Here is a 25,133-nt window from a genome sequence, read left to right as displayed (position 1 = left end):
CTTTGAGACACACTTGAACAAGCGTTAGAACAAGTATAGTTGCGGAATAGTTAATCTCGAAGGATCTAAAAGCTCAACAATAATATTAATAAGTTAGAGTTAGATAGTTAGAGTGTTAGTTGCGGAAAAGTAAAGAAATGGAAATGACAACAATTTTTATATCAAGTATACACATAATTTGATTCATAACGAGGAATGCATTCAAACCAAGTTAGTAAGTGAGATCAAACTTAGTGATTAAGTCACAAAGGACTTGCTCCGAAGAGAGATTGTGATCAGTTATATTCTAGAGAAGTTTGAGAGTATGAAGAGATGCGGAATCAGATAGAGAGATAGAAAACATAGCTTCAGAGTTGTATTGAATAAGAACGAATGAGCTCTATTTATAGAGTCTCAAGAAATACACTAGATAACGTCTCTAAGAGTAGCCATGCAAGGCATACTGGACAATAGAGAGTATTACAAAAAGTAGACAAAGTAAAGTAATCTAGTAACTAAGAGTGACTGCGGTTGATGATGACTGCGGATGAGGCCTTGACTGCGGTAGCTAAAGTTCAAGAGGGTCACTTTTCATGATTCAACAACTACCCTGACACAGAAAGGTGTAACCTTTAGTTGCGGAGACAAGCAAGACACTGTGTTTCAAACATTGAAGCAGACCCTATGCAGCACGCCTATCTTGTCCCTGCCCGAAGGGACGGAAGACTTCGTTGTCTACTGTGATGCATCCAATCAGGGCCTAGGCTGTGTGCTCATGTAACGAGGAAAGGTTATCGCCTATGCCTCAAGGCAGCTGAAAACACACGAAGTCAATTACACAACTCACGATCTAGAGTTGGGAGCAGTGGTCTTCGCGCTGAAGATCTGGATACATTATCTCTACGGAACCAAGTACACAGTGTTCACCGACCATAAAAGCCCACAGCATATCTTCGATCAAAAAGAGTTAAACAAGAGGCACCGGCGATGGGTAGAGCTACTCAGTGATTATGAGTGCGAAATATGCTACCATCCCGACAAGGCCAATGTGGTAGCAGTGCCCTCAGTCGGAAGGAGTATTCAGGTCGTAGAGTGAATGCACTGACAATGACCATCCATTCCCAATTGTCCGCACAAATCAGAGAGGCGCAGCTGGAAGCCTTGAAACCAGAGAACATGACATATGAAGCGTTGCGGGGAATGGAAAAGAACTTAGAGGTCAAGGGAGACGGAGTCTACTATTTCATGAACCGGATCTGGGCCCCAAAGTATGGCGGGTACAGGGAGGTTGTCATGAATGAGGCTCACAAGACTATATACTCCGTTCACCCAGGTTCAGATAAGATGTATCTGGATCTCAAACAACTTTATTGGTGGCCGAACATGAAAGCAGAAATTGCTACCTTCGTGGGCAAGTGCCTGACTTGCGCCAAGGTGAAGGTAGAATATCAAAAGCCCTCAGGTTTACTTCAACAGCCATAAATACCTGAGTGGAAGTGGGAAAGGATTACAATTGATTTTATCACCAAGTTACCCAGATCTCCGAGTGGGCACGATGCCATCTGGGTAATTGTCGATCGGTTGACTAAATCCTCCCACTTCCTGCCAATCAAAGAAAACTTCAAGATGGAGAGACTCACACGAATCTACATTCGAGAAATAGTTCGCCTTCATGGGGTACCTGTATCCATTATCTCCGACCGAGATAGCAGGTTTACCTCGAGATTCTGGAAAATCACTTCAGAAGGCTCTTGGAACAAAGTTGGATATGAGCACGGCTTATCATCCACAGACAGATGGACAGAGTGAGAGAACAATTCAGACATTGGAAGATATGTTGAGATCCTGTGTCATCGACTTCGGCACGTCGTGGGACACTCATCTTCCCTTGGTCGAATTTTCCTACAACAACAGCTACCATACAAGTATCAAGGTTGTGCCGTTTGAAGCCCTCTATGGCCGTAAGTGCAGATCCCCTCTGTGCTGGGATGAGGTGGGTGACACGCAGCTAGTCAATGGTCAAGTCCCCGATAGCACTCTCACGGGTCCTGAAATCATCTGAGAGACGACTGAAAAGATCATACGAATCCGGGAACGACTAAAAGCGTCAAGAGATAGACAAAAGAGCTACGCCGACAAGAGACGAAATCCCTTGGAGTTCCAGGTTGGTGACCGTGTTCTTTTGAAGGTCTCACCCAAGAAGGACATGATACGCTTCGGAAAGCGTGGAAAGCTAAATCCAAGGTACATTGGACCATTCGAGATCCTTGCTAGGATCTGTCCCGTAGCATACAAACTCCAGTTACCCCGAGAGCTTAGCAACGTCCATCCCGTCTTCCATGTGTCGAACCTAAAGAAGTGTTTGTCTGATGAGACACTTGTGATTCCCCTCGATGAGATCGATCTAGACGAAAGTCTACACTTCGTGGAAGAACCTGTTGAAATCATGGACCGGGAAGTCAAACGAACGAAGCAGAGTCGCATCCCGATAGTGAAGGTTCGCTGGAATGCCAAGAGGGGACCTGAATTCCATTAGGAGCAGGAGGATTCAATGAAACAGAAGTACCCTCATCTCTTTCCAAGTTCATGATTTGTGTTCTATTCTTAATTTCGGGATGAAATTCCCTCTAACGGGGGGATCATGTGACAACCCGGAACTTCTATCTTGTACATCTAGTCGATTCAATCAATGTTAAACTTGGTTCTGTTAACTTCTAGCACTGTTTAAGGGTTCATTTAAGTGTTCTAAGCTTGAGTACAACCAAGGTTGAGTATAGGGATGAGTTGCCAAAGTTGTAAAGTAGCAAATCGGGCCATACACTCCTTTAGGAGGAGTGTACGGCCGTACACATGGGTGTACGGCCGTACACCCCCATCATGGCCACACATCCACTCCTATATACAGGTTAGACCCCTTTCCTTTCATTCCTTTCTCTCCTTGGCTGCACACTACTTCTCTCTCAAGTCTCTTCAACCGTGAGCCCTCCAAGACTTCAAGAACGTGAGTAATCCATCCTCTAAATTGTTATCCTTGAAACAGCACTCTATATAAGCCTTGATTCTACAAGATTCGTCATGTTCTTCATGTCTTGAAGAGAGTACGGTCGTACACCTTCATAAGGTGGGTCGTACACTCCTTAAAGGCTCTCCAAAGTGAGAGTTTGACCCCTATCTTCGAGTTGGACATCACCCTACCCTTGTTGCACCTTAAAATCGACATTTTGGGCATGAACATGAAGGGTGTACGGCCGTACACCCCTATGTACGGCCGTACATACCTCTTAAGGCCGTGAACCCACTTTGATGATCATTAATGGCCTCAAACTTGAACTACAACCAAGAATGGACCTAGAACACTTCATGGGTGCTAGTATGAACCTTGGAAACACTTCAAAGGCACATCCCATCATGAGTGTACGACCGTACACTCATGGGCCGTACACCCATGGCCGTACACACCCTTAGGGTGGCCGTACAACTCCCTCACTCAATCGCATGTGATTTTGGCACTTAGTTCAAGTGTTTCCAGGTCCCTGGTGTGGTTTCCTATCATGTCTGGTTGTGAAATACCTTAATTTGACTCCTATATGTGTTATTACATCTTAATTAGGATCAAATTGTGTTCGAGGCTTCACTTGACACTCAACATCTCATACTGATCTTTCATATAGACCACTCACTCGAGGTGAGTTCATACCCCTACATTTTCCGAGTTTTTAATGTTTTCAAGGGGGGGAATACAAGCCAAACATAAATGATTTTATGAAAGTTACAGAAACGGATTTCAGTAAACTTAACGGACGAAATCAGTACTAGCACACAGTTTCTATAGTTTTACAAAATATTTTAGATATTTTTTCCCTTCTGTATTATGCTGAGCATAAGGGACATTTTCAACGTACGAACTTAACCACGTAGTTTTCAGATCAATACATGATTTTACACATACAAACACACAAACTATAGTAGGTATAGTATGGGATTTCATACAAGGTTATACGCATACATACATTCAAACTATAATAGGTATAGTTTAGGAATTCATACAAGGTTATACATATACATACACACAAACTATAATAGGTATAGCTTGGGAATTCATACAAGGTTATACATATACATACACACAAAATATAATAGGTATAGTTTGGGAATTCATACAAGGTTATACATATACGTACACACAAACTATATTTAGTATAGTTTGGGAAATCATTAAACAGTTTACAACCTTATACTTTATAAATCTTTCAGTCATTTATAAAAAGGGTTTTCAGCATTATTACTTGTAAATTTGTTAGTCTAGTTAGAGACACGTCCTTGGAACACTCACAAACTTAACTGAGTGAAGGACTAGCACTTATGATCAGAATCTCCTCGAAGGAGAGCGTGATTGTTGTGTATAGATCTATACGGGACTGACTATCCCGCACCTTGCTGCTAGCTACAGTAGGACCGGCAGGTCTACGGGTGACAAAGTCATAAAAGGATGCTGGTGCCCGATTCGCGCCATATCAAGTTAAAGTACGGTCATATCACTCACAATGTAGGTAACAGCGATTTACTTACGTAATAAAAAACTATACATGAAAATACTTATTTGGTATAAGTACGAACAAATACATGTTTTCAAAAGGAGAACTAAACTACTATACATACTGGTAATTGTTGGGTTTTGGTATAATACAACATCCTATGGTGCACATACAACCCTAAATACCTTGGATCTATGTTTTCACTAATTATACATGCAAATGGTTTCCAAGGTATTGAACCTATAGCTAGCATGCAATTGTCATACAAACTACATAAAATACTAGATAGTGTAACATACCTTTTTGTGTAGCTGGAAGACTTGATGTATTTGGCCTTTAGAACTTAGCCCCAATAGTGTGGAAGCCTCAAATGAAGTCACAACACATCAAGGACAAAGGTAGGACTTGAGAGAGAATCTCCATGCACTCTAAAACCTTCATGAACTCCAAGAACATGCACACACACTAGTGGTTCACGGTTTTTAGGTCATAACATCTGTATTTATGTGTTGAATTCTAAGAGTCATGGGTATAACCCATACCCATATCCATGGGTCTTATGATCCATGGTTCATGTGGCCCAACTCTTTATGTATCCATACATAAACTTGGTCCAACATGGATCATAAGCCCAACACATATAAATATAACTAATTACCATAACTAGTCCCCATAGTTTTAATTAGTCTCTTTTGGTCACTAAATTAATTCTAAATTAATTCTTGATCAATACTAATTAAAACATATGATTTCATATTAATATATTAGAACTTATAATATATTAATAAATCATATATATACCCGTCTCTCAAAAGTCCATCCTAACAAATTGTCCTGATGATATGCAACCCAAATAGACCATGCTACTCTCGGGTCGAATACATACCAATAATAGTTATGGGCTTAGACACCTAATCCAACAGTCTCCCACTTGGATAAGTCTAAAACTATTATTGCGTATGACTCCAAAACCCGACTAGCAATCATAGCTCTTAAAGCCGCTGTCGAACTCTGAACAAATCAATGACGCGTCCATTAGATAAGGGATCATATATTCCTCCATTCTAGATATCATATGGACTGAGACATGGATTATAATCATTCTCTCTATCCATTTGTTGTTTCCCGATTTCCGATTTATGACGACTGACTAATTGAACAAATCAAATCAGTCCAGGCCCGGCCGAGCACTTACGTTTGTCATCACTAAATCATCGAGGGGCCCACAGATATCGCTTTTATCCCTCCAAGGGTAAAAGGAATGGATAAACTTCGACTCATATGCTTGTACTAACTACTTGTTGAATCATAAACAAAGGCACGTTTTATAACATCAAGTTACTGATGCGTTTTCGTACAACCAATGTACAACCAACTCATAGTCAACAACTCATATCTCTAGGTTTGAAGAATATAAGATATTATCGTCTCATCATCACTCGTGGTAAAATCCATGAAGTGAGTCAAATGAGTGTGGGTTTAATCCAATACTCAGAACTTATGAGCACTCATGAATGCTGTAGCAACTTTTGCTATGTCCAACACCTTAGACGTCTACAAACCCAATTCATGACAGTCTTGCCTTAATACCTACTTCCAACGTATTCTCGATTGTGGATGGTTTGAATAACTTAGTCATTTGGGAAGAATAACCTAGCTATTCTGGAAGTTAAAACATGCAAAGTGAAACACAAGAATAATACTAATCACTCTATGGTCCCAAGCACCTTTGAGAGTAAATAAAACACCTTTTATTTAAACACCATATTGATTACTCATTATTCATTGTATAATGTTTCAAATACTCAACTTTATACTTGAATCAAAACAATAGTCATGCCATGCTCCAAGCATGCACACTATGTTTGTCTATGATCCTTACTGTGTGAATTAGACCAATTGAACATGATTCCAATGATGCTCATTTCACAATCCCAAATCCTTACCGCAAATGGAAGAATTCCAAATTCCTGCCACGTACCAAAATCTGTTAGATTCTAAACTTATATGCATTGATCCTCTTGTAAAGACTATGCACAAAGTCACAAAGACTTGCCAACAGACATTATAGAGTATTCCAATGGAGAGCAATTCCATGGAAAAGAAGTCTCAAATTCAAAGTACATTGCTTTGAACATCCTTCTTGCATTGATTTTTCTAATCTTACACAAATTTGAAGAACAACTTCCACCTATGGAAACCTTTCCAGATTCCCATTTTGACTATCACTTCTGAACAAGAGTTGCCTCTTTTCAGACTATGTTAATATGGTCCTACCAAAATTAACAATATACTTCCAACTGTCCATGAGCAACAAATCCTTGGTAAACCTTAGATTGTCCTCGACAATTGCATAATCATTTTAGTCATATCCAATTCTAGACTTTTCCCTTCTTAATGCCCTGAGCATTTTGAAAAATTAGAAAGGATGAATATTATAGCACATGCAATCGATCCTATATCCGAAGTATATGGGATACGATTCATGATGTCTCACATAAAGACATGATACTAGACCAGTCTTTTGCTATAATATTTCTATTTCTATTTGCCATGTTCTCATAATTCAGATTATGAAAAGGGATGTCGTAATCATAATCGAATTTTAGAACGCAAATAATGTAATCATGACTAAATTCGATCAAAATATCACAATCTAATCTATTAGAATTGAAATGAAGTATAATTTCCTCTCCCTTAATTATAGCAAAACAACCTCTTCAACCCCTGCAACTTCACGAATTGAAACTTTTGTTTTCTATAATTAACATTGCTAACTTGTAACACTTATCATAATTATCATGCTCCCACTAACATGATGATTATTAGCATAACACTCATGCTCCCACTAGCTTTGACATGTATCCAGAAATCAGTTGGACTTCTAGAAATCAATACTTTATTGACTTTCTTACCAAAGCTCAGACTTCTGATACAAGATGCTTTGATAAAACTTTATCAAAATCATACACCTTTCCTTAGATAGCACACATGTGTGTCTAAACAATTTTAGAACTATGAAAAGGGATGTCGTAATCATAGTCTCAATTATTTAGACCTTTGCCATTTCTCACAAGTCCATGTTAGTGTGTCGGTTAACCACACGCGCTCCACTAATGACTTTGAGAATGCAAATATCACAATTGCTATCGACTTAAAATCTACTTAGTGAATGCATTTCCTCACCATCATTTTCATGAATCGGAGAGAAACCTTATGACACTTAGATTTTATGGTGTATGTGTTCCTATCCATGTGAATTTGTCAAACCATAATCACAAGACAAGGTTAGTGACAAATCCAAACTCATATGGACCGAACTTGTGCAATCTTAACTTTTTGCCACTTGGCAGCACAAGGGTCTACCATGTCTTCCAAGTTGTTATGCAACCAATGCAAAACCAACTTTAACTGGAATGGGCACAGAAATAGGAATATGTCAACACGATAGGTTATAAACCTCAAGTCGCGTGCTAGTGATAAACTACAGGTTTTTATTCTTGATTAGATCTTGAAACTCTTTCAAGATCTTTTAGACTCCCACTGTCCTCTTCACATATAAGACTCTCTTGCCAAGAACCATTCCTTGACAAACAAATATTCAAGGGATAGTGTGGATTCTTATCAAGACAAACACTTCACACAATTGGTCTTAGTTGGTCTTTGTTTTATCCAAACATCACAACTTACCAATTTCAAATGTACAAGAGTAGGACACCTTTTACTCTTACATTTGACTAGTGTTAATAAACCTTCTTTAAGATGTGTCACTCAAGTTACAATCTTGGAGTATGACTGTAAGACTTGTTTAGGAACAAAGTATGACTCATCTTCTTGATTTCACCATTTCAACAATTCATGATTCCTCTCCTTAGCCATAGGAATGCACTAAGATCTCCTTAGAGTACCAATTGTGATATGGTTTCTTAATCATTAAGATGATCACAAAACATGATACTAAAGTACTCTCCCATCTTTTTAGATTGAGAAAATTTTATCTTTCTGCCTAATTTGATTATTCTCATTCGTTCTGCCATACATTGAAACTTTTGCAATGTTTTAGAATTATACTTAAACTTGTAAGTATAACCATATTTACTAAACCTTAGTAAATCATGACGAATAGTCTTATCGATCTTTATGGTGGACTTGACCAGTGCACAAGAATGTGTACTCGATCCCTTAGTCCTTCACTTGACTCACATATACATGTAAACAAGGAATTAGTCTTAATTTTCCAAAAATGAAAATTCTCATTCATCATACAACTTGCATGATTCCAACTTTCCACCCAAGTGAAACTTGGGTGATGAGAATCTTTCCTCATTTGGTAAATTATGACACTACCACAGTCGAAAGAATCAAATCCATTTTCCAATATTGCTATCAATGGTAACATATAAACAATAATTTTTCACAAATGCCATTGTAAGGATACTTAAAATAAATAAAATTAAAACTTTTTTTCCTTTTATTTTAAAATTTTCGGAAAAACTTATCCTTACAATGCAAATGCATATGAAAAACATGTTGGTATTTTTTTCTAAGCAATCTATCATAACTCTTAAGCAACAACTCAAAATTCTGATCACTGAACCATGCGATCGAAATCCATCTTCGCGATCAGAATCAGCATGTTCTTCCTTTAAGCTTCCTCTTTTCTTTGATTCTTAAAACATCAACATGTGTCTTAGTCACATCATGTAATAAGAATCTCAGGATAGTAACTTAATAGAGGTAGATAGCGGACTTTACCCGAAGTAGAGCAAACCTTTTTTTGACTTTACCAACCTTATGATCTTTCAGGTAAACAGGGCAGCTTCGCAACCAATGCCCCTTCCTTTGGCAACAGAAATATATGGACTCTTTTGGAATGGTACACGGGTCTATCTCACACTTATACTTTCTCTTTACCATTTGGACAACCGAGTTGACTATGGTCGATCCCTTTCCATTGGGAAGACAAAGATTTTCTGGATTTCCAATGTTACCATTGACAATATCCATGGAAGTTTGGGAAATCGATCTTCCAATAAAATTTGCTTTACCAGTGCTCTAAATCATTGCTGATTCAGCAGCACCAAGCAAATATGTAAGATCATTAAGGGTCATGTCATGGTCTGTCATATAGCAGCTCTAAAGGAACTCACTATGTGACTTAGAAAGTGATTGAAGAACCGAGTCAACAATCAACTTCCTCAAGACCTTGACACCCAACTCTCCCGGCTTGTCAATATGTGACTTTATCTCCAAGATGTGAGCACACATAGACTTCGCTTGCCAATAGGGCTTGAGTGACCTTGAACTTGTGGGTTAGGGTGAATAATTGGAGGAGGTGGAGGAAACAGATTTGGGAAGATCATAGTTGTCTGAACCAGACATCTAAAATGGGAGATATTCAAGTTAGTTGATTTAAGTCCTTAATATAACACCCAATATGAAATATTAAGGCTAGGACCCAACACAATATTTTACAACTTGGAATAGGGATGTCGTAATCCAAGCTATAAAATATTTGAAGGTAGGCGAATGGCGATTCACCAATTTCCACCATGAAAAATGAAATAATTTATTAGGTTTTATTTTGTTTTGAAACTCCTAGATCTTTTGAGATTCATTGAACTTTTCAATGGCATGTTTCAATCTCGATTGTGCCCTCTCAAATTTTGTGACTGGGATGCCGAGGATCACAAAACAAGGTGTGAATAACCATGCAAATTCACTTGGTACCCTTAATATTATCACCTAATCGATGTGCCGGTTAACCACACACACTCCACCGATCTATGATAAACATTAAGTTACCCTTCGCCACTCTTACTAGTCCATGTTAGTGTGTCGGTTAACCACACACGCTCCACTAATGACTTGGTAAGGTACAAAGTGTAAATTTCATGGGTTAGCACCAAATTCACATTTTCCTAAGTAACTAAGATTGGGAATTTATAAGTGTTTAGTTACTTAGTATTTATCATTAATACTTTTAATGAAGGGAGAATTATAGTCCTGTCAAACCTGTTTGGCTAACGACCCTCCACCAGTCAAGGAAGCGGTGGGTGAGAGTGGACACCCATTAAACTGTCATTTTATAGGCAGTAACCTTATACCCCCCTTATAGACCGGCTTTGTGAATGAGGCCTACTAAAGGTAAGACTGACTTTGTTCTTATACATATATATAAGTATTAACTATTAATATTATTATAATATAAGGGTTGAATTTTAACTTTTAAAACTCTAAAGCCTTAACTTGGAATTAAAGTAATCATGGGGGGAAACTTTACAAATTCCAAAACTTGAGGGCATGTTTTGAAACTATTCAAAACTATTCAATTCCATAACTTATGTGTTTAAAGTAGTTTTAATAAAAACTCTTCAAGTTCCATAACTTGAGGACAAGTTATGGAAGACTTTAAAAAACATTTAAGGAAAAAAAAACTCTTCATTTTCATAACCTATGAGTTTAAAGTAGTTTAATGGGTAAACTCTTCAAGATCCATAACTTGAGGACAAGTTATGGAAGACTTTAAAATCATTCAAGAAAACAAGACTCTTCATTTGTCCTAACTTATGGAAATCTTATGAGTTTTAAAAATCATAAATGTGACTTTTCATATAACTTGAGGACAAGTTACAAAAACACATTTTATGAGCAACTTTAAGATTCATATGGATTGAAAACAAATTATCACATAACTTTTCTATTAATCTAAACTAACTCATAAGAACAAGATAATTCAAGTCAAACAATTTTCATGTAATTAGCCTAACCACTAAAGTAATACAAAACATGAATCTATTGACAATTATCTTTTGAATTGGATTAGCATGAACATTACCACATAAAAAACAGGTTTATAAGATCAAAAACAGCTTAGGGTAATGTTTCTAGTCCAATTCCTGCCTTAAAAGTCGAAAATATGCTGTCAGGGGGTCCAACTCGTCGAGTGCATGAACAAACTCGACGAGTTGGATGAATTTCTTCATGGACTCGGTGAGTCCATCAATGGACTCGGCGAGTCCAGTGCCCAGACATCCAAAATTTTCGATTTTTCAGCCATTTCAGCAAGTATAACATGAAAACAAGCCTTGGCTCTGATACCACTGTTGGGTTTTGGTATAATACAACATCCTATGGTGCACATACAACCCTAAATACCTTGGATCTATGTTTTCACTAATTATACATGCAAATGGTTTCCAAGGTATTGAACCTATAGCTAGCATGCAATTGTCATACAAACTACATAAAATACTAGATAGTGTAACATACCTTTTTGTGTAGCTGGAAGACTTGATGTATTTGGCCTTAAGAACTTAGCCCCAATAGTGTGGAAGCCTCAAATGAAGTCACAACACATCAAGGACAAAGGTAGGACTTGAGAGAGAATCTCCATGCACTCTAAAACCTTCATGAACTCCAAGAACATGCACACACACTAGTGGTTCACGGTTTTTAGGTCATAACATCTGTATTTATATGTGTTGAATTCTAAGAGTCATGGGTATAACCCATACCCATATCCATGGGTCTTATGATCCATGGTTCATGTGGCCCAACTCTTTATGTATCCATACATAAACTTGGTCCAACATGGATCATAAGCCCAACACATATAAATATAACTAATTACCATAACTAGTCCCCATAGTTTTAATTAGTCTCTTTTGGTCACTAAATTAATTCTAAATTAATTCTTGATCAATACTAATTAAAACATATGATTTCATATTAATATATTAGAACTTATAATATATTAATAAATCATATATATACCCGTCTCTCAAAAGTCCATCCTAACAAATTGTCCTAATGATATGCAACCCAAATAGACCATGCTACTCTCGGGTCGAATACATACCAATAATAGTTATGGGCTTAGACACTTAATCCAACAGTAATAACCAATGTTTTCAAACAGAGCATTTCATATGGAGCTTTTTCATACAAATTTAGCATACAATATATCTAGAAGTAGCTCAGTCATACAAACACTTTTACTAAAGAAAATATTGGATTTTCTTCGAAATCATATAAACATTTTACAAAGTTATAAACCAGTTTTCAATATACAAACATCGCTTATGAACTCACCAGATTTATGCTGATACTCTTTCAAAACTGCTTGTATTCTCAGGAAATCACTAGACAGGTACTCCTGGAGTCTGAGAAGTCGGAACAACCAAAGCCATGTCTTTATATTTTCTTACACTTTTGATGTATTCAAACAAGACGAAAACAAATGTAAACCATTTTCATACATGTATTCAATGTTTGGTTGTGTTTACTATGATTGCTAAGATACAATTGTTGTGATACTACGCATGACGTCCTCCGCCACCGAACGTTTTCGCCATTCCGGTTTGGGGGTGTGACAGGACAAATATCCTCACCTTAAACCACATCCAAACAAGGAAAAAGAGATAAGGCAATTCACTAGTCCTAAGCCCTTTAAGTCTTATTTATATACTTATACATATATGAACATGAATTTGACACTTATAATATGAAATAGTTTATAAAACCTTTTTCAAAGAGTTTAACAGTATTAAAAGAGTTTTAACAGTATTTTAAAAAGATTTTACATGACTTTAAAGATTTAACATGACTTTAAGTCATTTTGGAAGTATTTTATAATCCTTAAAAGCATAAGGAAATCCTTTGTGTGATTGATATCACATACAATTATTAACACAATTTACATTGTTTTCAACTTGTATTCCCCCCCCCCCCTTAAAAGCATTTAAAAACATTTAATATGTAGATTAAAGGGGCATGAACTCACCTTATGTTGGAGATTTGATTGAAGATACGATATAGGATGTTTGGTATGCCAAGCTAAGTCTCGAGCACAAATGGATCCTAATTGGCATATATTGACATATATGTGTGTATAATTAGTGTATATAACAACTAATCATGTAAGGTAACAACCTTAGGTGCTAGGAAACACTTGAAATGAAGTGTTACAATCACATGTGATAAAGGAGTTCACGTCCATACATAGGAGTTCGCGGCCATGTATAAGAGTTCACGGTCTCATGAGGTGTTCACGGCCCAATGAATCTATGAAGTGTTCACGGCCCTTATGAAGGGTTCACGGCCGTGATCCCTTCAAGTTTATGAAGGTGGTGATGAATCATGAGGAATCAAGGCTAGGATCTAGTAACCTTTCAAGTATAACAAGTTTAAGGTTGAAACACTTACGTTTTTGGAGCTTTGGAGTGTTCACAGTCAAATCTTTTTGAGAGAGAATGGGGTGTTCATGGTTAAGAGGAGGAGAAATGAGAATAAAATGAGGTCACTCTAATATATATATATATATATATATATATATATATATATATATATATATATATATATATATATATATATATATATATATATAGGAGGTGGTTCACGGCCGTGAACCTAGTTTGCGCCCGTGAACACCTTGTGAGTGGTTTTCTGGTTCGAATTAATCCTCCCGATCTCAAGCTAACTCATCCTAACATCCATTCTTACATTAAACTAGGCTTAGAAACTCTCAAACAGACCCTTAATAGTGCTAAAAGATAGCAAAAATTTGTCTGACTTTGATTGAATTGAATGATTGTACAAGATAGAAATTCCGGGTTGTCACATCATCCCCCCGTTAGAGAGAATTTCTTCCCAAAATTAGAGTTTAAAGATTATATATGGACGAAGATGAAAGGTACGGACACTCATGTTCCATTTGATCTTCCCGTTCTTTAAATGAAATCCGGTCCTCGCCATGCATCTCAGCGGACCTTCACTAATGGGGGTAAGGATCTGATTAGTCCTAACGACTTCGTTGTCAAAGATTTCTACGGATTCTTCCACGAAGTTGAGGCTTTCTCTTACTTCAGTCTAATCGAGTGGGATAACAAGAGTCTCGTCGGACAAACAGTTTGAAAGATAAAGACGTGGAAGGTAGGTTGTATGCTATTGAATTCTCGAGGTAGTCGAGGTCTATACGTTACTGGATCAATTCTAGTAAGAATCTCGAATGGTCCTATGTACTTTGGATTTAGCATTCTACGCTTTCTGAAGCGTATCACGTTCTTCCGGGGTGGGACCTTCACATGACGAGGTCACCAAACTGGAATTTCAAGGGTTTTCTCTTATGGAAGGCGTAGCTTTTCTGATTAACTCTGGAAGCTTTACATCTCTTCCTGATTCGTACTCTCTTCTCGGTAGTTTCTCGGATGGATTTCGGACTAACGAAGGTGCCGTATGGAAATTGAAACTCTAGCTACTTGTGTGTCACCTAATCTAGTCCAACACAGAGCGGATCTGCACTTACGACCACAGAATGTGTCAAATGGAGCAACTTTAAATGCTAGCATGCTAAAAGACTCGACTAGTTGATAAATGGGCATCCCATGCTTTACCCAAGTCGATCATATATGCTCTCAGCATGACTTCTAATGATTGAATCGTTCTCTTATTATGTCTGTTGATTTAAGGATGGTAGTTTATGCTCATTACTAGCCATGTTCCTAGAGATTTCTGAAGTGACTGCCTAAACTGGGAGATGATTCTACTATCTCAAACGGAGATAACAGATATTGGAACACCATACAGTGTAACTAATCTCTCGGACACACGCTCTAGTTAACTTCTTTATTTTGCCTGTTTCTGTAGGAAGGGTGCGGATTTGGCTAATCTGACGACGGTCACCGAAAATGGCATCAAGTCCACCTGTTGCCTTGGTAACTTGATTTTTAAGGCCATTGTAATCCGCTACCATTTCCACTCAGGTATTTCTAGTTATTGTAGTAAGCCTGCGGGAATATCCTCTGAAGTTCATGATAAAAATCATACTTGGCTCATCCATCATCACCTCGTGTATACAAGTCGTATATAATTTAGATCGATAAAACGTTCGGTTGGGTGACTCTGCCCCAAGTCCACAACTAGACAAGGAACAGGAAATAGGGTGTAATCACACATCCTAAATTTTTTTGAGTCTAAATTATATGCCACTCTTGCGTATACATTTAGCAGCGATAGATTAACCTAATGAGTTCTTATACTCTAATCTTGAACTTGACCTGCGGTAAAAGTGGTCTTCCCTGGAGATCTATTGGGTATACTACGGGTGATTACTGACTTCTGAGACTTCTTTGGTGCTTTTCGCTTCAAGTTTTCTATCTACTGAACAAGATAGAAGGTGTGGTACCCCTTGCATGGGTACTTCTGAAGTTTTGAAGTGAGAGGTGATATAGGGGTCTTCGTTATGGATTAGAAGAATTTCATCTGACGGCTGATCAAGGAAAAAGTTCTTTTACACAGCATAAGAATTTTGCATGGTAAGGACAAAGCCAAACCATGTCGAATGAGGATGTTAGAACTTCTCGACGAAATTGATATTAAGTCGATTTGGAAGGAATGATTACTAGGATGATGAATTATCCTATGTACATAAGTTTTCAACGCTTCCGATTTTATTCTGTTATTACTGTTACGACTCCCCTTTTTTATTCGAAATTGGTGGGTACTACCAATACGAGGGTTTTGATAATTTGAAATTATGAACTTTTATGAAATGATCCCTATTAGGTCTCTCTATAATCGCTAGGTGTACACAAGTCATGTATAATTACGATTGGTAAGACCGTTGACTGAGCAACCCTGCCCTAAATCCACAACCAAACAAGGAACGGGAAATGAGGCGAGATTACTCACTCGAAGTCTACAAATCTTAATTATAAATGACCCTTATGTATACACTAAGCCATCATAGCTTACCTGTTAGGGTTTTGAGTTTTATATGAATGCTGTGATTTGGTTCGAACGAGAGAGTAATCATAATTAACATTAATTATTGAGGTTTGGAAGCATACCAAAATATAGCAGGTTTCTTTGATGCTTCCCCATTCCCTTGGGTCAAACTCCTCCTGCTCCCCCGTCGTTCTTCTCTGTTGGACCGTCCTTCTTGAAATGTCCTATTTCACCACAAAGGTGACATATTGGAATAGTCCCAATATTGGTAGTTGAAGTGATGAACTCGAACGGGGTCCTACATATGCGGGCGGTGTGCCCCTTCATGTTGCATCTATTGCAATGCAGTACTCGGAAAATTCCATGATGATGGTAGTTGCACTTACTGCAGTGTGGGAGGTTTCCAAAGTATGGTGTGGTCAGTGTTGGGATAGCAGGGCTGATGGGGGTATTGATTTCCCCAGCTTGTTTCCCTTCAGTAGGTCCTTGATTTGAACAACTCCCTTTCTCGTTCTCGAATTTCCGTTTCAGGATATTAGGTTTGAGGTTCGGAGTGTCTTTACAAGTAGTCACTTGTTTTTGAAATTGGTTATCACCACCATCGGGATTGCCGATAACATTTTCGCTAACATTTGCGTTTTTAGCATTAAGATGGGCCATGACAGCTGTTATGGCTGTTGTGACTGCAGCTTCAAACGTAGCCGCATCTATCTGAAGGATTGGTGTTTTGCCGGTGGGTTGGTTACGTTTCTTTGGAGGCATGATTCTACTAAACAAAGAGAAAATGGGCTCGTGAGCAATAATGGTTTCCTCTAGATGTATTCTAATCATTTATATATACATATAAATTTGTCGTTTTCTTAAACGGTTCTCAATGTTTCGAACTACATCCCTATGATGCATTCATGGTAAAGAGTAGAAGTAAGTTTCTAGAATGGTTATAAGACGAGTGTCAACCGAACTAAATTATCTTTGGTTTGATAATGTCATACTCCAACTTCGGAAATATTTGTAAACAATTCATATCAGAGTCTACATAAAATAGACTCATGAATTTGTAGAAATAATCACTCTGAATTGAGATTTCGTGATTCGATTTACTGTTATCAGTCGTAACAAGAAAAGATGATAAGCTTATGCCTAATGTGAGTAGTGTAATCACTAACTCACTAGGTTGTATTAATTTATTAGTTATTTGTGTGACGCAAAAGGTGCTCAACCACTTCGCATGAATCACACATGGTTTTTCCTCTGTTCTCAGTTCTACTCTCGGCGATAATGATTTTGTTCTCTCCTGGTATTTAAATGGTGTCCTTCTCCTCCGTAGGCATATTGAATTCCTGTGTTGTCTTACTTCCAATTCTGACACTGATTCCCATTACTTCATAATGGATAGTTCGAATCTCAGAAGTTCATGCGAACTTCTCATCAGTACCCTTAATAAGGTAAAGGTACTTGGTGGTATCTATAGTTTCTCTACTCTTCAACTATTTCTTTCTCAGAATTCTCTTAGTGAAGCTCTACTGGATCCTCCTTGACTCTTCTATTGATTGTTGGAGTGATTATATCTATCTAAGGGGTTTATACGAGAATGAGAATGTCTAAAGAATCTATGAGAAAATTAAATTTTTACGAAGGTGATCCTTTCCGGTCCTTCTATAATCACATAGTGTGTACCGATTATATATAATCCAGATCAAATAGACCTTCGAATAAGTAATCCTACTCTAAAACCACATCCAAATAAGGAAAAGGAAGTAGAGTGAAAATCACATATTCTAAGTCTATAAAATCTTAACTATATATAACCTTAACGTATCCACTTAGTAATTATAGACTTACAAGAAAAAATATCTTCTTAAAATTTCCCAAAAGTTAATTTATGGTATCTAAAATACTCTTATAGTATTTTAATTATATATTTGATTCTAGAACTTCTTGATAAAGTTCCAGTTTTGTGACTATAGCATCAGAAAATACTCTTATAGTATTTTAAACTTTATGTTTGGTTCTAGTATTCTTCTGGTACCTAGGTAAGTTTTAGACTTGTTGCAACACCACAATCACTCCCAAACATATGTTGGTCATATCTCAAATAAATATAGTTGATCAGGCTATATTGATCCCATATATGATTACATAACCGTCTAGGTTTAACTACAGTGTCCAACATCCAAATACTTGTGTTTTGTTCTTATTGTGATACTCGTTCTAGTATATACATATTCTCAATGTACTTATACTTTTATAAAATATTGCTATATTTTAAAGTATAATTCTTGGTCAGAGTGTTTTTATCCCAATGTATTTATAGTTGTATATCTTTTATGACTGATATATTGAGTTCACTATAAACAATGCTCTGATACCAATCTGTCACACCCCCAAACCAGAATGGCGGAAATGTTTGGGGGCGGAGGACGTCATGTAAGTATCACAACACATGCATTATAGTAATCAAATTACAAACAACCATTGCATTAATAAGTATAAGTTTTACATAAGTGTTTAAACATTACATATTCAAACAACAAAGTAGATATGGTAGAACACAAAAGATGCAGCATGATACTAGGCTGTCTTCTCAAAAGCTCCGAAAGTGTACTTGTCTACTGGATTCCTGAGAATACAAGTTATTTTGAAAGAGTAGATCAGCATTTAAGCTGGTGAGTTCATAATTATTTTAGTTATATAAAGTATACTCTAAGTTCTTGGAAAAGTTCACCGATTCCTCCAGAAAATCCTATATTTTCTGATGTGATAATATGATGACCATAATTGTTGCTTCTGCAATTACTTAGTTTATACTAGTTATAAATAACCTAATATCGAACTGACAGTTAAATGTGTGAATCTGCCCTAAGCCCACAACCAAACAAGGAACACGAAGTAAGGCGTAAGTCACACATTTCACTGTCAGTCGGATGTTAATTATGTATAACTCTGGTGTATAAACTAAGGAATTATAGAATTAACCATTTAAAGTCCTTTATGTTATACCAGTTTTGAGAAAGTGATTGATTACGTTCCAGAAAGCCCTTTATATTCTGCTTTACAACTGATAAGTATTTTTAATCCCATAAAACCGTTCTATTTAAGTGTTACTGTACTTAGATTAATGTTTAACATAATTTTAACTATCCATAAAATTGTAAGAAGGATGTCTTCCTTCTTGCTGGTGAAAAGTGGTTTGAAATCCCCATAAAACTGTTCTGATAAGTAGTTTTAAATCTCCATAAAACTGTTCTGATAAGTAGTTTTAAATCACCATAAAACCGTTCTGATAAGTAGTTTTAAATCCCCATAAAACCGTTTCGTTTTGATTATGGAAAGTGAATACTACAGTAGTATTTCTTAAATAGAAGAAACTACTGGTGAATAACTACCCTAACATTAACCTGGTTAATTAGGGTTTAAAATGTGATAAAGTTATAACCATGCTGGACTAGAATGAACACGACGACCTACTGGTGTCGAAACTGAATATGTGACATTTGTCACCCCATGGCTGGTCTGTCGAACTGTAGCTAGCAGTCGGGATGTGGGATTGTCGGTGATGTATAGATCTATACACACAACGCCCTCTCTCCCTCCAGGAGACTCTGGTTACAAGAATATAACATATCAAGTATTGATATGTCCTGAATACGTACCATCACATTTTACTTTGAGTAAAATTCGAATAATATTCTTTTCTTGATAAAGTAGTTTACACCTCGTATACTTATCCAGGAAAATAGATTTCTTGTTTGTTTCATAAATTATACCAATTGTAATTTATATGTTCTATCTGATTAGCATGATCTATGCTGAAAGTATCCCTTTGCTCAGCATGATACAAAGGTAATGATACCGACTGAAGTAACCTTTTATATTCCCATATGTATAATGTATATAATTAAGAAGGAAATGACCTTCGGACAAATATCCTCACCTTAAACCACATCCAAACAAGTAAAAGGAGATAATGCAATTCACTAGTCCTAAGCCCTTCAAGTCTTATTTATATACTTATACATATATGATCATGATTTTGACAATTATAATATGAAATAGTTTATAAAACCTTTTTCAAAGAGTTTAACAGTATTAAAAGAGTTTTAACAGTATTTTAAAAAGAGTTTACATGACTTCAAAGATTTAACATGACTTTAAGTCATTTTGGAAGTATTTGATGATCCTTAAAAGCATAAGGAAATCCTTTGTCTGATTGATATCACATACAATTATTAACACAATTTAGATTGTGGTCAACTTGTATTCCCCCCCCCCCTTAAAATCATTTAAAAACATTTAAAAGGTAGATTAAAGGGGTATGAACTCACCTTATGTTGGAGATTTGATTGAAGATACGATATAGGATGTTTGGTATGCCAAGCTAAGTCCCGAGCACAAATGGATCCTAATGGGCATATATTGACATATATATATATATATATATATATATATATATATATATACGCATGCCTATTTCATTCGTATCATTCTAGTATATATAGTTTTTATAGAAAAATTTTGAGCCTAATGCAGGTCTACTCCACATCATTGCAAGGAAAAGTTCGGACAGCAAATTAATCCCTCGACCAATCTAATCACTAAATCGCAGGGTTGAGTCTATACATAGAAAAGAGTAGCACCAACGAATACTCATAAATCTACTCTACAAGGTCTTGTGAGTAGCATGGACTCTACTCACGACGATCCGTCCCCGGTGGTGCTTGAGGCAAAGTCGATGTGCCCTGTAGTTCTGCCAACCTCCTCTTGGCTGCGACCACTCTCTCTTCGAGTGCTGAGTGCCTTTCCTGACACTCCCTTTCCTCTGCTCGAGCGGCGATAAGGTCCTTAATGATTTGGTTTTTGAAATAGCAGTCTCTTTCCAAGTTTCTGGTACGTGACATGGTAGTGTCCGTAGCAGCATGCAATTCTCGAACTAAATTTGCAGCCTCCCTGATTTTGATCCCCGATGTTCGTGATCAGCTGGGTTATCACCGGGAGGGCTCTGTCAACCGGTCCCCCATGGTTAAGGTCATTGCAACCTCGTTGGTCTCCAAATGGTTATCGTTGTCGCTGATGGCGACTCCACCCCTCGATCAATGTTGCCCAACGGGGCATAGGTCCGATGTAGTTGAAACGGTTTGCGAGAACCCTGGCTATGTACGGAGAGTTGATGACCTCTGGCTCCACTTCCGACTCTTTTCCTGATCGTCCACTATCTCTCCGGGTTCGGAAAGTAGGGGTCTCCTGGTAATTAGAATCTTGTTATGATGTCCGTGCGAGAATAGGGGTGGGGCAAGAGGCATATAATAATCATATTCCTAGAAATACTTATAGGGGTTCGATCCTCCTTATTCACTTCTATAATGACATGGTGCATACCAGTTACATATAACAAAAGATATGATAGACCTTCGAATAAGTGATCATACTCTAAAACCACAGCCAAACAAGGAACAGGTAGTAAAGTAACGATCACAGATTCTAAGTCTATGATATCTAAGTTATATATAACGTCAGCGTATTCACTTAGTGATTATAGATCTACTAGCAAGAATTTGTTTAGTTTTCACATAAGTTATAGTACTACAAAATATTCCTATAGTATTTTAAATGTTTTGTTTGGTTCTTAACGATTTTCTTGTATGGGAAGTTTTTAGGCTTGTTGCTCACTACGACCATTCCCCGGCATACATTAGTCACACCTCGGATAAACATAGTTGATCGGGCTATATTCATCCCAAGTCTGATTATATATCCCAAGGTCTACTCGTAGTGTCCAACTCCTCATTTTACTTTTGTATCGACCTAGATATGACACTATACTAGCATGTGTGCATGTATTCATACTTTTTAACAAGAAACTATTTGTTTCTAAAAGTATAGTCATTTGAAAATATTAAATCAGAGACTTTTAGTCCTAGTGTATTTATAGTTTGTATATCTTATGTGGTTCGATATACTTAGTTCACTATAAACAGTGCTCTGATACCAATCTGTCACACCCCCAAACCAAGGATGGTGGAAACATCCGGGGGTGGCGGACTTCATGTATAGTATCATAACAACCAGTATAGTAGTGACCAAAGAAAATACAACCATCATAAATATAATTGAAAAAGTTACACCTTAGTATGAGTTTACATGTTTCAAAATCAATTACACTATGATGACAAAATGAAATGTTTGACATCTTAACGTCCCATCCTCAAAAGCTGTTGACTTCCAGTTTCACTGATTTCCTGAGAATACAAGTAGTTTCGAAAAAGTGTCAACAATTAAGTTGGTGAGTTCATAAGCTTTTGGATGTAGAGTTTGAAAACCTTTTTTTGTAAATGCAATGTATACTTCAAGAAAATCCAATGTTTTCCTTATAAAAAGTGATGTAGTCTTAAATCCCAAGACCGAATGGATGTGTGTGTTTTGTACTTGTAACGTGTTTGTAATTGTAATGTGTACCCAAGAAAATCCAATATTTTCCTTATAAAAAGTCATGTAGTCTTAAATCCCAAGACCGAGAGTATGTGTGTGTTTCGTACTTATAACGATGTATGCAGTTTAAATAGATAAAACTCCTTTTTGAAGGAGAAATTCCCATAAACTATATGTGTCGTTATCTGCCTATATGAGTCGCTATAACCATACTATAACAGAGAGGCCTGCTGCGACGTTCTTCAGGCGTCGGAATCGAAATGACATTTGTCACCCCTGACCTGTCGGCCGAGCTGTTGCAAGTAGCTTGGGTGTGGGTTGTCAATCCCAATATAGATCTATACACAATTATCACGCTCTCCCTACAAGAGACTTTGGTTATAAATTGCAGGAATTTTAACCCATATTCTAAGAGTACAATGAAGACTAGTCTCACAAATTACGATAACGAGTTTACGTGTAGTATGCGTGTAAAACCTTTTCTTTGGTGGAATTGTAATCCCCCTTTGTGTAGTATATTTGTAATGTGAAATCCATAAACTATACCTATTATAGTCTATCAGGTGGTAATATGAAAACCCGTTTGTATTGAGAGTAAAACCCTTTTCTGTGGTAGAATTGAAACCCCTTTCTATGTAGTATGTTTGTATTGTAAAAAACCATAAACTATACTTATTATAGTTTATTGTACTTATTTGAAGTGTATGAAAACCTTTATTGTGACAACCCGAAAATTTTTAAATTTTTGCCTTGTAAAGCTCAGCCAGTCAGCTCAGCTGAGTGTCAGACTCATTTCTGTTATCATTTAGCCTCGTTTAGAGTCCGTTTAAAGGTTCAAAGCTCAGTACATTCAAGCCTCGAGTATAGGAATGGATTGCGTATAATTCTGGCACCAAAATCGAGCCTTACACTCCAACAACAGGAGTGTACGGCCGCACACTGGGTGTGTGTCCGCACACCCCTCTCCTGGCAGCACAATCACATGTACTAAGGTAGAACTCAGCCTCCTTTAATCCCTTTTCACCCTCCCAATCCTAGAACTCGATTTTGCTCTTAACTACCATCCGATTTTCAGCTTAGATCTTTGAGTTTGTAAGTGTTCTTCTCCCGATTTGCTGTTAATCTTCATAAACTAGTTACATCCTTTGATTTCATCCATTTGAAATCATATTTTGTATAGATCTTAAAATCTCACCAAGAACACACACTTGTTCTTGGCGATTTTGGACCTTCTCGAGCCTCCGGATCGTATGTACCCTTTCGTTAAGCTTAGATCTTATTACGAACACTTGTTTAAGTCCTTAGAACTGCCCAAAACTCATATTGGTATGGTGTGTGCGGCCGCACACCCAAGTGTGGCCGTATACCCCTTAAAAGACCCCAAAATGGCCTCTAAAATGCGTTTCTAGCTTCACCACTTGTTGAGCAATTGTCCCACAAACCTCCCCACCTTTGGATAATGGTTTTCTACACTCTTTACCATGAGTGTGCGGCAGCACACCCATGGCGGCACACCCATCAATATGGCCGTACACTCCCTTTAAGTGAATCACATGTGATTCCAACACTTGGTCAAAGTGTTTCCTAGTCCCGTAAGGTGTTTCCTTGCATTTGGTTGCTTCTAAACACTATATTTATGTCAATATATGTCATTATATATCATTTAGGGCTCGTTAAGTCTTGGGACTTCATTTGTGGAACTACTCATCCTTACGCGCATATTCGTTTGAATCACCTACACAGGGTGAGTTCATACCCCGTAATCAATCTTTTAAAACTGTTTTAAATGCTTTTAGGGGGGGGGGAATACAAGTTGAACACAATGTTAATTGTGTAATTATTTGATATAATTATCTTTCAAAGATTGCTTATGTCCTTTATAAGTGATCCAAACATTTCAAAAACTCTTTTAAAGTTATGTTACTTTATAGTTTAACAAAACTCCATTTTAAAAATTACCAGCATAACTTAGTAGAAAACCGAGTCTTTTCAGTAACAGTTCAAGTAAAATACTAGTAAACTATAAGGGGTATAGTTTAGGGGTTCAGTTCATACTAGATACTAGAGCATACTATAAAGAGAAACAGGGAGGTAGAAACAATACACGATAACAAAGAGAACATACTAAGATATTATAACAGAACGAACATACTAAGATGCTATAGCATGAGAACACTACAAGATCTAATTATACCAATGAATCACTAACTCATTGTTCTAAACAAAAGGTGATAGTAAAATTGGGTATACATGATCACATAACATTAATGTGAATTCTACACGACCTAGCAATTTGTTTGCGGAAGTCGCGTTTGGTCCCCAGAATCTCTTGCAGGAGAGGGTATAGTATGGGTACTATTCCTCACATTATGACCTTAATAAAACAAACATGTTTTAAGGTAATCAGTACTACAGGATGTCAATTCAAAAGACAATTGTTTACTTATAATTTCCCATTACTTTCAG

This window comes from Lactuca virosa, chromosome 5 (genome assembly GCF_052849685.1).
Source record: "Lactuca virosa cultivar CGN04683 chromosome 5, Lactuca_virosa_CGN04683_v6, whole genome shotgun sequence".
In the NCBI taxonomy this organism is placed as follows: Eukaryota; Viridiplantae; Streptophyta; class Magnoliopsida; order Asterales; family Asteraceae; genus Lactuca; species Lactuca virosa.
The sequence above is the reverse complement of the archived record's forward strand: the minus strand, read 5'-3'. Positions refer to the sequence as shown.